At 36.9% G+C, this 16,614-nt stretch overlaps 1 protein-coding gene across 1 annotated transcript in view; it reads left to right on the top strand.

Moving 5' to 3' along the window:
* Positions 1-449: 449 nt before the first annotated feature.
* LOC107094048 (leucine-rich repeat-containing protein 4C-like) overlaps positions 450-16,614 on the top strand; it is a 64,282-nt gene continuing 48,117 nt past the window's right edge. The window contains exon 1 of the mRNA XM_015389450.1: positions 450-1,430. The gene's annotated coding sequence lies outside the window, so the exon portion shown is untranslated. The remainder of the gene's footprint in view (positions 1,431-16,614) is intronic.

Genomic DNA, 16,614 nt, shown 5'->3' with positions numbered 1-16,614 from the left:
TATATATATATATATATATATATATATATATATATATATATATACCAGGAAATGATAGATTGTCCTGATCTTGGCAGACATATGCACCTGTCACTGTGAAGGACTGATAATATCCCAGCATTTTGAATGGGAATTATTTTGAGGAGGTTAACTATATATAGTCCGTTTAGATGACTGAATAGAGAATAACGCCTGTAGGTGGCAACCATACCTCATCAACAACTAAATCACACGCACACGCGCACTCCAGGTACACACAAGTGCATATCCACGCGCATTAGATCCGCGCTTTATACATTAACGCTATTGATCCCTGATAATTAATGACCACTGGGTGATTTAAATGGGCAGCTGGACGCGCAGGCAAAGTGGTCAAAGTTAAAGTGGTCCCTGGGCAATATGGGAACCAGCACGCGCGTCAACCCATGCGCAACAAACACAAGCTTGTGAGTCACAAGCGCGCACGGTAGATCTGAGCCTGGAGACGATTTGAGCGCGCTCTCTATTCAAGTCATGGACGGCAGCGAGCTGGGGGACCATTAGGAGCCGCTGGCAAATAGACGCTTTATTGCAACACACGGACGCTGAAGCCAGAACCACGCAAACTGGACCCGCAATCCCTTACAAGCGGAATTCTCTCCATTGTAATCAATAAACCGAATCGCTTTGGCGAGTGGATAAAACATCTCGCCCCGTTGAATCTTCTTCTTGATAGAAAACGCTGTATGCCATATGCTCTGCGAATTTCAGTGCAGCCTATGGCAAACAATTTGCCCCGATGCGGAGCCTCTTATAGATACAGGAGGACGGATATCCTTCATTTTATCCAATAAGCATTCTGAGTTTTTTATTTGTTGTTTTCTTTTGGATGCTTGTTTTATCTCTTGCTGCGCTGACCTTATTCACAGTGCTATTAATTGGTAAACGTTGACTGTCATGCGGTAATGAACATTTGATTTGGGAAAAACCCTTTATTTTTGATTACTTTGTGCTCTTTGTGTCTTGTTTTTTGGATCGATTTATTCTGTGGATTCACCGAGGGGACTGTTTTTTTTAGGGTGAGAAGCGGCCTGTATACGGACTTCATTCACCGTTAAAAAAAAAAAAAAAAAAAAACTGCAGGATTTTCCTCCTCCTCAGTCCAGATGAATGCCTTCAAGTTGGGCAGGCTCCTGCTGCTCTTCTGAGGGTTTAGCATGGTGATCACCCCGCAGATGAACTCAACTCTCTCTGAGTTTTTGGCGTTTTTCGCAGGCGAGAAATCTTGACTTGTGATCGAGAGAGACGCGGACTGCAGCAGCCTCCAGCCCCCCTTTTCACATGGAGATTTGTGTCTCGGTTGTACTGCAAATCTTTAAAACGTGGACGGGGGCCCTGATGATTTTTCCTGCGCTGTTGACGTCCTCGAGTTCTTTTATTCGAAAAGATGCGTAAGTATTTCAGTTAAATCTGTTCCTTTTAGCCCCTTTTTTTGGTTGCTCGGAACTATCTCCTATCGCCACTTACTCATAATTTACGCTCAGCTTATCCATTTAGATGCAAACGTAAACACTTTCACGGTTTTTATCTCATCTGTGTGGAAAGGTTCAACAATCTGTCGCATTCTCTGTCAGCAATATGCTTTAGTTTTTCTTTGAGTGGCTTTGGCAGATTTAGATATATGCAGATAATGATTAGGTTGGTTGAAAGGTAACTGGTGCAACAAATTCTCTCCCTGAGCGCTTGATACAATCCGTGAGTCTGTATTAGTCCCTGTTGCCAGTAGGACATTACTGATAGAAAAAGGCCTACGTCATATGGTAATTCAAATTCAGTTCAGGTATTCTCAGCATACACGTTTGCAGCAAAAAGGGCTCCGGATTGGCCAGGTGAACTGGCTCGTCCATGTGAAGGGCGCTTTGAGTTTGAAGAGCAGAGTCATGTTTTAAACCAAAAAGCTAAATCTTCCCCTCCAAAACCCTTTATTTTTTCTACTTTATTTCATTTCATTTTGTCCTTGTTAGTTTTGACCTTAGTATAGCAAAAACAAAAACCTTAGTTAATGCGCCTCGAGCAGCAGGAGCCTCTTGCCGCCCCACCACCCCTTGCATCCCTTCTACCACAGCTGGAGAAGGTTACCAACAAAAACAGGTTACTACCAACAAAAACAGGTTATTTTGAATCTAAAATGTTGCTTTGGTGAAACTGCTTTAAAAAGACGTGGTCCATGCAGGAGCTGTCCATCAGTGTGTGGTGCTGAAAAAGCTCTGCTTGGAGTGGTTTGAAGAGAGTCCTGCATTTACAGTACTGACATTGCAACTGAAATTGCTGCTGCAGCCAAAAGCTTTCCACTTAAACCGTAACTGACTCATCGTCAAGTATGCCAAACCATATTCACATCTGGCAATTTTATGGCCAGCCTGTAAAATGAAGGACATGCTCTGAGTGAGGAGAGCTGGTTACCACAATATTTTCATGCTTGTATGAACACAGCTGGCACAATCTACAGCATATTCTTTAAGAGCATCTTTAACTACCTTAGCTTTTGAAGAACAGTTATTCACTTAAGGTTACTTGTTATAACAACATTTAGAATTTCAACATTTAGAATTTTTATATATATAGTTATTACATCTGTATCAAATATGTTTGTACCATATTCCTTATAAATAGGTGATGTATTTGCTCAGTGATGTTCTCTTTCTAAAAATTGTTTAAAGATCTGTCTATATATCTCATAAATGGAATGTAAATGCTATTGAACAAACACCTGTTAGACTCTGTGTAGGAAAATTGGCCACCTGATGAGCCACACTGTGCTTCTAAATGTTCTTAGAAGAAAAATGAAGTTCAATGAAGGGATATGCATCCGCAGACAGAAGTGTTGTGTTCTGCTTGGTTAACAATGTGGAGCCATTAAGTTAAAAAAAACATTAGATTCAAGCTTTTGCAGCAAAAGCCCAGATTCTTGTCATGGCATGAGGTTTGCAAGTTTATCACCGTTTAATTGTTTAGTCATCAGGAGGCAAACAGCTTAACACAAGGAATGTGATCACCATGACAAACGCTGTGGAAGTTTGGCATTTACCTGCCTGCCAAGGGACTGAATGGAGAAAACCTGTCGGAGCCGCTCACTACAGCAGCCCCGACAGAAGCCCTCACTGTGGGAAATGAGCACTTGGGCGAATTAATTTCTCTTCATGTGTGATACACATGTAGTCAACCACTGGTAGAGAGCAGGGTGAATGGTGACTCATTTATAAAGGCTTTTTCCTCACACTAAAACATGGGTTTTGTTCTCCAATTATCTACTGCAAAAAGGGTAATTTATGATTTCTGCAGTAATATTCCTCCATAAATTCCTTGTAATATGCTCTACCTTACTCCTCTGACACATATTGTGAGCTGAGAGATTTTCTCATATCAGTTTTCTTCTAGTTTATTTTTTTTATATAATGTAAATCTCCAGTTATTTACTATGACATTTTAATGCAGTCATCATCCAATACAATTCAGCCAAAGACATATATTATAAAGGTTCCAGCTAAGTGTACTTGAACAATCAGCCCTTTTTTGACATTCATACTTCTTTTTTAAATAGAGCCGCAGGAATCTAAATAATGAGCAACTGGGTTTGCCCAGGGTTTTCACACCACGCTAAGACTGCTGGGATGTTAATCGTCAAGTAATATGTAGTGCTGGTTGCTCTCATGTACAATTTTCTTTGCTCAGATTTTGAATGGTGAGTCACACAAATAAGTATTCTTGGCTCCCTAAAGCTTTGTGTTCTAGGGTCAATGAGATAAAGCTAAAGAGAATTTGTTTGTGCCACAGCCAAGTCTGAGTCTAATTTCGGGTTGACATTTTGGAAAAAGAAGAAAGTAAGCTGGCTGGACTTGGCTTAATGCTTGTCTTTGGTGGTTTAGATACGCATTAAAGAAAGAACCCGGGCTAAAGATAGTATACAAAGGGACAAGAGTTTACAAAAAAGGTTGTTGATGAGTTATCAAGAAAATTCCGAATACATTCTCCAGATGCCTGGTTGAAAGTATGTCATGCATGTTGTTTTTCCTGGAGTCAAACTCATATGTCAGATTGCCCCATGTTTGAAAAAATAGCAGGTATAGAGTTGTGATTCTGTGTTTATGCCTGTTAGGAGTAAATACCTGTTCAAGGTGTTACTTCTCTGTAGATCAGTGACAGCTGGGATTGGTTCTAGCCCATTGTTACCAATAAGGGATCAACCACGTGTGCTGAATAGAATTATTATTATATTTTTTTTTTTGCAATAATGAGTCCTTCTGATTTAGACATAGTAGTGTTTGAATTTTAAAAGGAAAGCTGGGCCATTATTGTAGATTGCTTTATAAAAAATAACCAATAATAACAATAATAATAATCAACCAAACCCCTTGAATGCCTTTTGACAATGTCTGACATAGTTGATTATTAGTATGAATATGTATCTAGGATTTTCACACATATGCTTTCAGAATCCTTAATTTTTTTGCATTAAACTGCCCCACTTGTTAAGTTACATGCTAGAAAAGCGATGAAAGATGTTCCCAACCGAAACAGTGATTGATACCACCACTCATTTCCCACCTTCAATGTAGCTGCAATGTATTTAAGGTGGGGCAGCTTGCAGAACCTTAAGTCCTTCACTTTTACTGCACTTCCCAAGAAGACAGTGACGGCCATATTTACAGTTATACTGTATAGAAATTAAATGAGCACAGACTTTCAATCATTCCAGAAATTCACTGTTTAAAACAACAATAGTTGGCAAGCAAAGACAATCCCTGTGATTATCTAAACGCAAGACCAAATTTGTGTTGGTCTACTTTATTAGGAAAGAAAATATCTATCTATCTATCTATCTATCTATCTATCTATCTATCTATCTATCTATCTATCTATCTATCTATCTGTCTGTCTGTCTGTCTGTCTGTCTGTCTGTCTGTCTGTCTGTCTGTCTGTCTGTCTGTCTGTCTGTCTGTNCTATCTGTCTGTCTGTCTGTCTGTCTGTCTGTCTGTCTGTCTGTCTGTCTGTCTGTCTGTCTGTCTGTCTGTCTGTCTGTCTGTCTGTCTTTCTATCTTTACAGTAAAGGTATAGCATTCTGCAAACTACAAACTTGAAAACTAATATTAATAAGTTTAAGTTAAGTCCTAAAAAAGTTTTTAAACATTAAATTAGTGTGATTCTTTTTCAAAGGGAAAATTGGATCACATTGTAATTTTATTATACATTTTTGTACATGTTTGTACTATAATCCTGTGAAACTAGGATAATTCTGTTAAACCATAAGATTTTCCACTGTCCTATGCCTAATTCCCTATAATATTAATCATGGCACTGGCATCATTTTTATTTATCAAATGATTCACCTTCAATCAGTAATAATTACATCTTTCTTTTTTTTGCTGAACTGTGTTCAATGGATTAATGGTTGATTTTATAAAGCTTATAGTTTCTTGTTGTCAACAAGAAAAAATATATTTATCTGATACATTTCCACTGTGCTCTGCATTACACTTTCATGGTTTGTGACTGATGGTGGCAGTCCTTGAGGAATATTCTTTATGATATGCAGTATATGTTTTGTTGTTTCATCAATTTACAGTGGTGCCTCATCATAATATAGCACGATCTGAGGATGGAAGATGGTAGTGCGGGTAATTTGTATCATATTTTCTGTCTGAATAAACTTGAAAGGCAGGTAAGACAAAGTTTACATATTTAAATATATAGACAATATTAAATACATTGACATATGTCTTTATAGTATCCGTCCTTGTGACATAAAAAGAGGAAAAATCCTTGAGATTAGACTGCCTTCCAGCCAGCTCCATTTTGATAGATTGCTTCTGCTATCTTTCCAGTAATACCTCTAGAAAACATGTGTTGGTGTCGAGTCAAGGGACAGGGTGATCTCAGTTGGACTGCTCGGGTGTGAAAGAGTCCAAGGCATGCCAGGCTGGAGAGAGAGTTAGCGTTCACTGTGGCAGCTTAAGTTATGCCTTTGTACCCCAGAAAGGGGATTATTCAGTGAATCCCGCTCTGTGTCATTCACAATTTTCTTTTCCAAATCTATGAATATGAGTGTTGTGTATGAAGAAATAAGATTCACTCTCTGTATTATGTGCTATTTCATTACAACTAAATGTGACTTGTGTGGAGCCGCTGCAGTGATGCCTGCAAAAATATAACTCATAATTGTTTTGACTGCGACTGTTGGTGCCTTACTTTACCATCTGTGTTGTGTACCATGTGTCTGCAGTGGCCTGTAGCAGAAGCCAGCAATCAACTCGAGCAAGACGCCCTGATAGAAAGAGTATTTTCAGTCGACAGGCACCATGTTTCTGCCTCTTCAGCAACCAGGCACTTTCTGCAAATGCCATAATGACCTTTTATAGATTTCTCTACAGATTTCCAACAACCTACACACATATACGGTTTGCAATAATGCACAAGTCAACATTATTTTCTGTGATTATATACTAGATATGGCAGTGTTGTGATGTGTGGCACAGCTGAGTCCTGCCCTCCTGCTCTGAATAATGCATAATCACAGTAAACAATACCCTCTGGGCAATTATGTATTTTTTATCTTTTGATTCAACTGTCTTATGGTTTCAGGTCTATGATTTTAAAAGTTTTTTTGTTTTTTTCTAGCTGTAACAGCTTAAATAGAATTAGGAAATATCAACACAGCAATCAAGAAAGATCATAAAGCTGTTTATCATGAGTTATTCTTGGGGATGTTGAGAGATCTGAGAGTTTTGATCCCAAGCTGATAGCAGAAGATGCTGATTAATTAAGTTCAGAGTCAAAGGAATGTCACACTACATCATTCAGTAGTCAGCATGTTGTTTTCTATTTTAACGTTGAAAATGGGTTCTTAACTTCAGATGATAAACAGGCAGTGGAAAACCCTTTTTTTAAGCTGTTTTTATATTTTTGTTATATTTATGCGAGATACATATATATAAATGAAACTGATTTATTTAGTTTTGTTAGCTGGATTAAAATGGTTAAGTTGTGCCACGAGAAAACAAACAATTAGCTTGTCAGAGCCATGGGTGGGACCGTAATGTGTTGCTACACTGTGCCACCCCACAGCAATAATTTTATTGGGAAAAACTCCTTTTGTTTTTGCACACCTTGACTTGAAACACAGGAGAATGAAATCAAAGAATATGTTAACAGGAATTGATTGGCCTCATTTACTGATTCCTTACAAAAAGCCTTGGTGATTTTGAAGAAAACAACAAAACTTTTGGTAATCTTAAGGTTAAGATCAAAACTCTATAGCTGAACCTTATTATTCAGGATTTTCTAATGAAGAGCAGAACTTACGGTGCCATCCTTAAGACAAGTTATCAGGGAATATTGTCACACTGCTGCTACCATGTTTGATTATAATCACTGTAGTTTTTTTTTTTTCTGAAAGGTTTTTAGTTTTATGTTATATAACAAAAACCTTCCAAAACATTTTAATTTAGTTTTTAATCACTCCACACAATACTGTATGCTTTCAAAAGTCTTGTGTATAATCGAGGTGTTTTTTTTTTTTTTTTTTGGCTAATATGATACACACTTTGTGTCGTTTGGAACTATTTTATGGAAGCCATTTTCCCAGGATCATCTGCTATATTTGAATAACACTTACAGTATTTACCTCATCTGAGGCGAGTTAAGCCTGCTGTGATTTGAAAGTTAAATGTGTGATTTTCTTACCTCCTTAGGAGTCATCCAATTGTTCTCTGCGAGCCTTTAGGTAATCTGGCAAGTTCTTAGAAGTTTCTTTAAAGTTCCTTGTTTTCCTAATTTCTCCTTATTTTAATTTGTGGTCAGTTGCTCTCACTTTTTAGTTTAAGGATGTAACCATTGGAATCATCTCTTGAAGTAAAATTTTAAACTTTTTTTTCTGTATGCTCTTGCTTTGTTATAATTTGATCAAATATATTTAATGATCTAAAACATGAACATGTTACAAAATCTGTGAGATGGCAAAACATTTTACATAGTTATGCATCCTTGCTGTCAATTATTTAAACAAGCCCATTTAGCCAATTGAACAAAAATATAAATAATAAAATCCCTTGGGATTACCTGTTACTTCTTCTTTGGTTGGAGTGGGTCTAGAATATAGGAAAATCAAGGAGGAGGGTTTTTTTTTTGTATGATGAACCATTTCTAAACTGGCCGCATGTATAGGATTATTATACTAGTTAGTTTGCTGGTATACTAGGTATTTCGCTGGTAAAAAGACCCAGATGAACAGCATCTTGCATCTACTTAACTGTTAGGTCACACATTACCAAACACTGAGGATCTGGGACTCTTTCAAATATTCATTGAAATCCCTCACCAGTGTTTACTGATGAAAGCTCAGTATCAGTTATCTGATATAACAACACACTTTCATTTAGTTATTGAATTAGTATTTCAAAACATTTTTCCTCAATGCTTCTCAAACAACTCTTTGGCAAGTAGATGATGTCTAGTACTTGCCTCTGTGTATTTTGGCAAGAGAACCTCCAGTACTTGTCCAGTGATATATGGGGATGTCTAGAAAGTCCCTAACAACATTATTTATATATTTTTAATAACTGCATGGTCTCCTGTTTATCCCATTTTGAATAGTTGCAACATTAAATGTGATAGCTGCAAGTTTCACTCCTCCCAGCCAGTAAGTGGCACACTGCAGACACTTGCACTTGCCTGCTCTCATTCTGTACTACAGCTGGTTGTCAGGTCTGCTAATGCTAATGCTAAGCTTTGGTTGGTTCGCAAATGTCTCAGGCATTTTCACCTCCCCAGTTTTTCCCTCCTCTATCTTCCTTTAGTGAAGTTATCTCTTGCACATTTAAACGACACTGCCAAAAATCAAAGCCAGCATCCTTAGGTGATGTGGAAATACCATGAAGATTTTTACACTTTCTATTATAAATAAAACTAGTTTTAAAATGTTATTTTTAGGGCTGGGTACCGAACTTCGGTTCTTTTATGGTACCGACCGAAATGCTTCGGTTCTACAGAGTATCGAAACGTGCCTCGTCTTTCGGTACCAAGTTTCGGTGATTGGCTGTAACACTTAACGTGACGCATCCAGGAAAAATACACAGCGAGCGTCGTGGAACCCCTTTAAAATGCCCCCCAGGTCAAAAGTGTGGCTTCACTTTATTAAGACTGATGCCAATAGTGCGCAATGCAATACAGCGTGCATGGAAACAATTTAACAGCAGAAAGTTGCTCGGTGTTTGACTGCAAGAAGAGCGGACCGCAGCCGGCGCAACCATCCTCCTCTCAGCAGCCTGTGGGCAGAGCAAAGCCAGAGCGGAGTAAATCATGCTGCTTTCAAACTGGACGCAACAGAAGCAGCAAAATCACATCTGCTGCTTCCTTTTTGCTGCTTGTACCAGCTTCTGATGCGCTGCTGAAGCAGCTTTGCTGCTCTGGCTGCGCGGTCGAAAAGTGGCTCTGACGCGTTGGGCGGAGCTACTCTATCCTTTATTTGCCTTGCAGCTATATTTGCTGTGATCAGTGGGAATAAAGTAGTTTTATTATGTTTTTAAGTGGGAAAATCCACCTGAAAACTTAATCAGTGCAGTCAGTTCATCCTGCCTCCCAATATTATTTCTGTCGGAGCCGCTCAGACCCCCACATACCAGCGGTGCGCTGTCAGTAGGATCCCATTCAACGGGCTTGTTTGTCAGACATGGTCATTTTTCTAAAGGAAAACTGCTAAGTAAAAAGGTCCTCACAATGTAACAGTGAATATTAGACTCTGATTTTTTTTTTTATGTAAGAGGAAAAATGTAAATGGAAAAATCAGAGCTTAAAATAAAACTCAAGATTTGTACTTTTTTATGTTGTGTAATTTTCTTTTTCTTCGAATTGATATTATAAAACTGGTATCGAAAAAAAGTATCGTTCAGGAACCGGTATCGAAGTGAAGGTATCGGTATTGGTACCGGAACCGAACATTTTTGAACAATACCCAGCCCTAGTTATTTTAAATATATATAAAAACTTGCAAAATTAAAAAACAAATCAGGTTTTTGGATCATTACGGTTATTCTGATGGATCCTTAGCAGATTCTGCTTCTACGAATTTAAGTACCAATGCAGCAAGCAGTTGGTGTGTTATTTCATTATTTGGCAGAATGTTTAATCAGGATACTGAATAGGCAAAGTACCTTAGTTTTATTGAAGTATTGTGCCTACAACTTTAAACATTAAACATCATTGCATCATGTGCTTCTTTGTGTGAAAATCTGAACTTTCCACTGCTTTGGCTTTACCCAGAGCCCAGGGCTTTATACACCAGAAATTTCATGGAGGATGTCCTAATGTGAGAAGTCACGGTTCTGCCTATAACATTTTGTGGTTGGGTTTACAGTGCTAATTAGACTGAGACTCACAGAGGGCAGAGAAACGAGAGTAAAATCCCACCAACAGTTTGTGCAGCACCTGGAACTACAGCTTTAAAATGCAGCAACAAAGCAAAATCCAGCCGACACTAATGAGAGCCATGTGAGTTTTCTGCTACATGATGCATTGAGTTAAACCACACTGTAGGTGAAAGGAAGCCCTTGAAAGGGCTTTGCCACATGGCACAGGAAAATCTCATTGTCTGCTTATCAGCATTGAATTTACTCCGCCTTACTGAGATATTCCCTTCGAGAATTAGGGATAATAACTGAAGTGATGACTGGCATGATGAGTCTGTATCTCTCTCATGTTCAGTGCCCCCTCCTCTCTCCCTTTATCTCTTTCTAACTCCGTGCAAATCTATCTAATTCCCCACATTTTGATGTACATTTTATCTCCTGCCAGTTCATTTAGCTTAGATGTGTGAATATATTAACACTACTATGAACACATGGACTTTCATGTTACAACTTATGAGGAACACGATTCATGGTGGGAGTTAACTGAGTCACTGTAAGAATAAAACAACTATCTAGTTCATTTCTGCTTTGGCAAACACCACAGATTGTACTTATTGGAGTCCAATAGATTGGTCTAATTGCAAAGATAAAGGCCCGGTAACTGGTGCCAAGACTAACACAACTAAAGGGAGATGGGAGTGCTGCAATGATGACAGGCTTGCCTCTTGAGTGTGTGGCTCCTTTACTTCATCTTTATTCTTTTGTGTCAGTCCTTTTCTTTGCCTATACTGTTTTGTGACATGATGTATGAAGGGCTTATAAAATGCTGCAAGAACATCATGTTCTTCTATTGTCAGGCATAGATTTTAGGCCTGCCTCTCTGGTTCTCATAAAACCTTTTAGCTATTTCATTTCAAAAGAACAAAATGAAAAAAAAGGAATTTATCAGATAATTTTTCATTTGGTCCTTATTGTTCAGCATCACCAAAATACAAATCTTTTCTTTTGAAATAAATTAAGTCAAGGTAAAATCCTCCCTCTTTGATTGTTGTATCATCAATAGTTATAGATGCCCTGCATCAGTTTTTATTTCTTCTTTGTAGATATTTCTGTGTAAAATACCTAAACTGACACTTTCTATCCTCTTTTGTTTTTAATCTTTAATCACAGAACTACGTTTTTTACATGAAGTCGATTTTATTCTAAATTTACGTTCATGGAACAAAGATGAAGCGACCAGAGTAATATTATGCAATTAAAAAAACTACGGTTCCCGAGCTCATGTCAACACACAGCAGGCTGCTCTATGCTTCTAGACATAATTTTAACACCAGAGCTTTTTTTTTTAGCAAACTATAGCTTATGCTGAACGACCCTGTTTTTATATAGATTTTTTTCTTTTTAAACTATCATGTTGTCTTAATAAATTTAGGATTTACACATGACAACCTTAACGTTAATGTTCACGGCTGCTACAATCACTCATGGGCTGCTGCTGAGTGGTGTCAGCTCACAGACCCCAAGCAAAACAAGGTTTATCCCTCAACCTAAAAAAATGAAGAAAAAAAACATGAAGTTTTTGTAAACAAAATACTGCTTTAGTATTTTAATAGCAATGCTCTATTTCAAGACAGCTCATGATAAGGTCACCAGATGTTTGAACATCTAAATATGAAAGTCCTCTGAAAATTTGCATACAAGATAAAAGCAACATATTAAGTTCTTTTTTTTTTTAACACACTTTGCTTGTCCTTCTCCACACTTTGGCCACACAGCAAACAAGCCTGTAAGCCGCATATACTGACAAGAGCGAGGTTTGTAGTCTTTGACTCCTAATTGCAAGGGTAATGGGTCAATGCCTGGCCTTTCCAGATGGTAGTGAAGCCCTTTCACAGGCAAACATCGGCCACCTTGGATCAGCATATGTTCTTAAAGAAAAGATGCATTTAAAGGTTTTTTTTGCTTTTTTTTCATGGAGTTAGAAAAAAGAGGGGTTTAGATCCTTCTTACCGAAAAAATGGCATTTTTAACACACAAGACCATCTGCTTACTTGACAGTTAATTAATTAACAAGGTACCAAAGATTTTAATTAGTAATAAAAAATTATCATTAGGTAATCGCTTTCCTCCAGCCAGTGTAAAACACCTCTGTAGTAGTACACAGCCAAAGCAAATTCTTGCTGGCTCATCCACCTAGCACCTGCATCTAGGACTTTAATTATCCAGGCAGGAAACTCTGACACAAACTAGGGAGGCATCTTTATCTCAAATTCTAAGCCCATTAATAATCATCATAAAAAGCAGTTCTACCTGACCACTGTATCCACCTCTATTTGTACCCATTTTCCTTTCATAAGTCCTATTGTGTGATTGGATAAGTATGCATCACTTTCTTCCACACTGAGTAAAGCATTGGTCAAAGGGAGAACTTTAGTTACTTTAGTTTCAAGAAAACACACAATAGACACAATATGTTTTTTTTTTTATTAAGACAAACCTGATAATCCTGAAAAAGAAAGAAATCAAAATCTGAAGTGTGGTCTGCATTTGTCTTTAAGTTCTCTGCGTAAATATTTATTAAACCAGCTTATTATATTTACACCAATAAATTTAAGAGTGAACTCCTGTTAGTGACGTGTCAACATCTGTTTATTTTTAAAGAACAGCTTTTTTTTCAGGGTGCGTTACATTGCATCAGTAAAAAAACATCATGAAGAGTAAGGAACACAGGCGATAATTCAAGGATACAGTTGGATGAAAGTTTGAAGCAGGGTTAGACTAATAAACTGTCTGAAAATAGAAACCATTCAGTGAAACTACATACCTGTTAAGACACCTCCGTGCACCCAAATTGACAGTTCTGGCAAATAGAGCATTAAACAGTCAATCATTAATCAATAGGGCCATGGTAACTCTGGTAGAGCTGCTGAGATCCCCAACTCTGATGTGAGATTTAGTTGACAGAGGAACCAGTAGTTGTCCATCAAACAGATTCAGGATTTTTTTTTAGGAAAGGGCAGAATAAATCCATAGTTAACAGTAAAGTAATGTAAGGCACCCTGCAGACTTGTGGTCATTTACTTTTTTTAATTAATTTGTTTCTGGACGAAGTGAATGAAAGGGAAAATATCCCAAAAATATTTATATACAAACAAAAGTACAGTATGTATACATGAAAATACATACAGATGTTCCTGCCTGATTTCAATTACTCAAACGCATCCTTAAATAATTCTCCTTTTTGTCCAAAAAAAGGCTGAAATATAAATTTGTTCAACAAGTTAAACAAGTTTCAACAAACATTCCCACAATGTCAAACCATGCTGTTAGATTTTCATTATTTTAAAAAAAGAACTAGATCTTACAACAAGAACCAGAAGAGAAAACATTTGAATAGAGCTCAATTCTCATTTAGTGTCAATGATGTACTTATCTAGCATGCCATTTCTGAAAAGCCTTTTGAATCTATCATTGCATTACACATTTTTACTTCATCACTACAGTACAATTATTCCATAATAAAATTTTCTTAGTTGATAGAAAATTATGCTTTTTACCAATATTGTTCTGTACCTTGCAGTGCATGTTTACTTTCCCTCACGTTTTGCACATTATTCTGCACATTTTAGCTCTACTGTAAAATAAGTTAGTGGCAGCACTATGTTTAGGGGATTTTTTTTCTTCTGCAGAGGAAACCTGCTAGAGGCTGCAAAAAGATTTCACTGGGGTAAAGGTTCCTCTTCTGGCATTTAAACCCTAAAAGAGCAGCAAGAGCTGCATATTTATATTTGATCAATGTCTATAGCTAGATCTAAATTCTAATTGAAAATCTGTGATGCTTCGAAAACTGCAGCTCATAGATGCTCCCCATCCAATCGGAATGAGCTGAATTTGCTCAGCATTAGAAAAAAAAATTTTGACATGCAAAGCTGGTAGAGATATTTCACAAAAAAATATATATATTTTTAAGGGTTCACCAACTTTAGATTTGTATTTCTACTATAATAAATAAAATCTCTCTGACATTTATGCACCACTTCATTTTGATCATATTCAGATCAGATTCAATTGACATAAATTACACTTATTACACTTTTCCAAAGCAATATAAAATTAGTAGATTTAATTTACTGTTTCCTAATAAAAAATATAAAAAAAAATATACAAAGCATCTTACTTTTAAGTCATCTCCAATGTATTGGTAAATCAGCATAATGATTACATTGACTATATATATTTGTAATAATTGTTTCCTGTTACCAAGGTTTTATTAATTAGAATCGTCTCTAATAAATAAAACAGCAGCTGCTCAGTCAAGAATTTGAGACCATTATTGTCTTGTTTGTGTGAAAAATTATCCGACAGGATTGCCTAATTGCTAATACTTAACAGTAAATTACTGTGGTTTCAGCATTATTTGTCAAAAAAATTGCAAATGTTGTTTTTTCTTAGTTCATTTCAAAATTGCCACAATAAAGTATGACAGTTATAAATATTCTGATTTAAAAAAGAAAATCAATTTTATCACACAATCAGCTGGTTAGCAAAAAAATAATTACAGAGAGAAAATAAATATACTGTTCATTTAACTGAAAAAATGCCAATATGACCCGTATTTAAAAAACAAACAAAACAAAAACATCACCACCTTAACTCACTAGATTGCTTACCAGTATCATCCAGCAGTGGTTTGTCATTCTTGGACAGTGATGATATGTCGACTATGTATCATGAGTCATTTATTATAGCACAGAGCAGCTCGGCTAAGGGGCATATGGCCATGCTGGATCAGAGCCATGCTGCTTAAGGCGGGGTAAACGGATGGGTAGAGATTGGTGGTGCATTAGCTATTTAGCTCTGCATCATGTTTCAGTGTTGTTCTACAGTAAGCTTTATTGCTTATCCATTGGCAGTAAATAAAAGACTAACAAATGTATTTTTATTTTCCATTAGTAAATACGTAGGTGTTCTTGAAGAGACCAAGACAAGTAAAAGGGGAGAAAAGTAAAACAGCAAGAGATAGAGTTCTTGAGAGCATTTAAAATATCCTTGGCAACAAAAGACTGCATTGATACGGCTTTCAAAAGCAGTTTGCCCCAACACTGACACACAGCAAAGGCTATGATCGGCAGTGATTGGCTGAATGCACCAGAGAAAAGGATGCTGCAGAGCTACGGAGCTGACGACGGACTGTGTGCGTTGACTGTTGATTATGAGGAGAGCCTGTGGTTCCATCTATTTCATATTCATGAGCCAAATGGTGCACTTTTGTAATATTCACAGACAAATTACACCTTCAAAACACCAGTGTGAATATGAGGTTGTATGCAGAATGCATAGGGCCAGATAAATCTAAATTTGATTCATCCACCTTATTAATGTCCACTGGATGGTTTAGATTTAATTTTTTCCCTCATACTAATACCAGTGATTATGTCATTAATAAAATCAGCATATTATACCGAATATATGTTTTAGATTTGTGTAATACAGAATGTCTTACTTTTAATGTTAGAGCATTTTCTTTATCACCTACCAGGCAGCTTTTGTGGGTTTACTTATGAATTTCTGTACAATTGCATCCTGTTTTCTGTACAAGAGGTTGAGTGCAGACTAGCTTGTAAGAGAACAGCTTTGTTCTGCCTCTCTGATCAGCTGGCTTGCTAGTGGTCGGGTGGGAGCCACAGAAGTATGTCCAATCAAGCTGAGCCCTGTTTTAAAAGACTCTGCAGTCTTTGGGCCGAAGTCTTGTTTATGACCCAAAGTTGAGGAGATGAGTCTGGCCCTGTTCCAAGCCTGATAGCATAACATATACACTGTCTGAGAATATCTAGAGGACAGTGTAACACAACACGGAGGAGCCATGAGACACCTGTACATGTTTGAATCAGTTTACATGTCAGAAAGAGGACTTTTAGGTATATGTATAGAAAAACAGAAACTAATGTGCTATATTTCTTTTAAAGTATAGAAAAAAAACATACTAAATAATCAACATCTGTATCAGGGATTCTGCTAAATGGCCAGAAATACATAAATTAAACTGAGTTAAATAAATATTTCCTTACAGATGTATACTATTTTAGCTTTTTTGAGATAAGCTGATTTTTACAACATATTTGATACATATAAATGAAAAATCGCATTTTATTTAATAAGAGAAATCTTATCGAATACATTTTTAATGAGATTCTTCACACAGTTACCAGTAGGTTTTAATAGATTTTTTTCTTT

The sequence above is a fragment of the Cyprinodon variegatus genome, unplaced genomic scaffold, assembly GCF_000732505.1.
Source record: "Cyprinodon variegatus isolate N-32 unplaced genomic scaffold, C_variegatus-1.0 Scaffold460, whole genome shotgun sequence".
Classification (NCBI taxonomy): Eukaryota; Metazoa; Chordata; class Actinopteri; order Cyprinodontiformes; family Cyprinodontidae; genus Cyprinodon; species Cyprinodon variegatus.
This window is presented reverse-complemented; position numbering and strand designations above follow the sequence as displayed.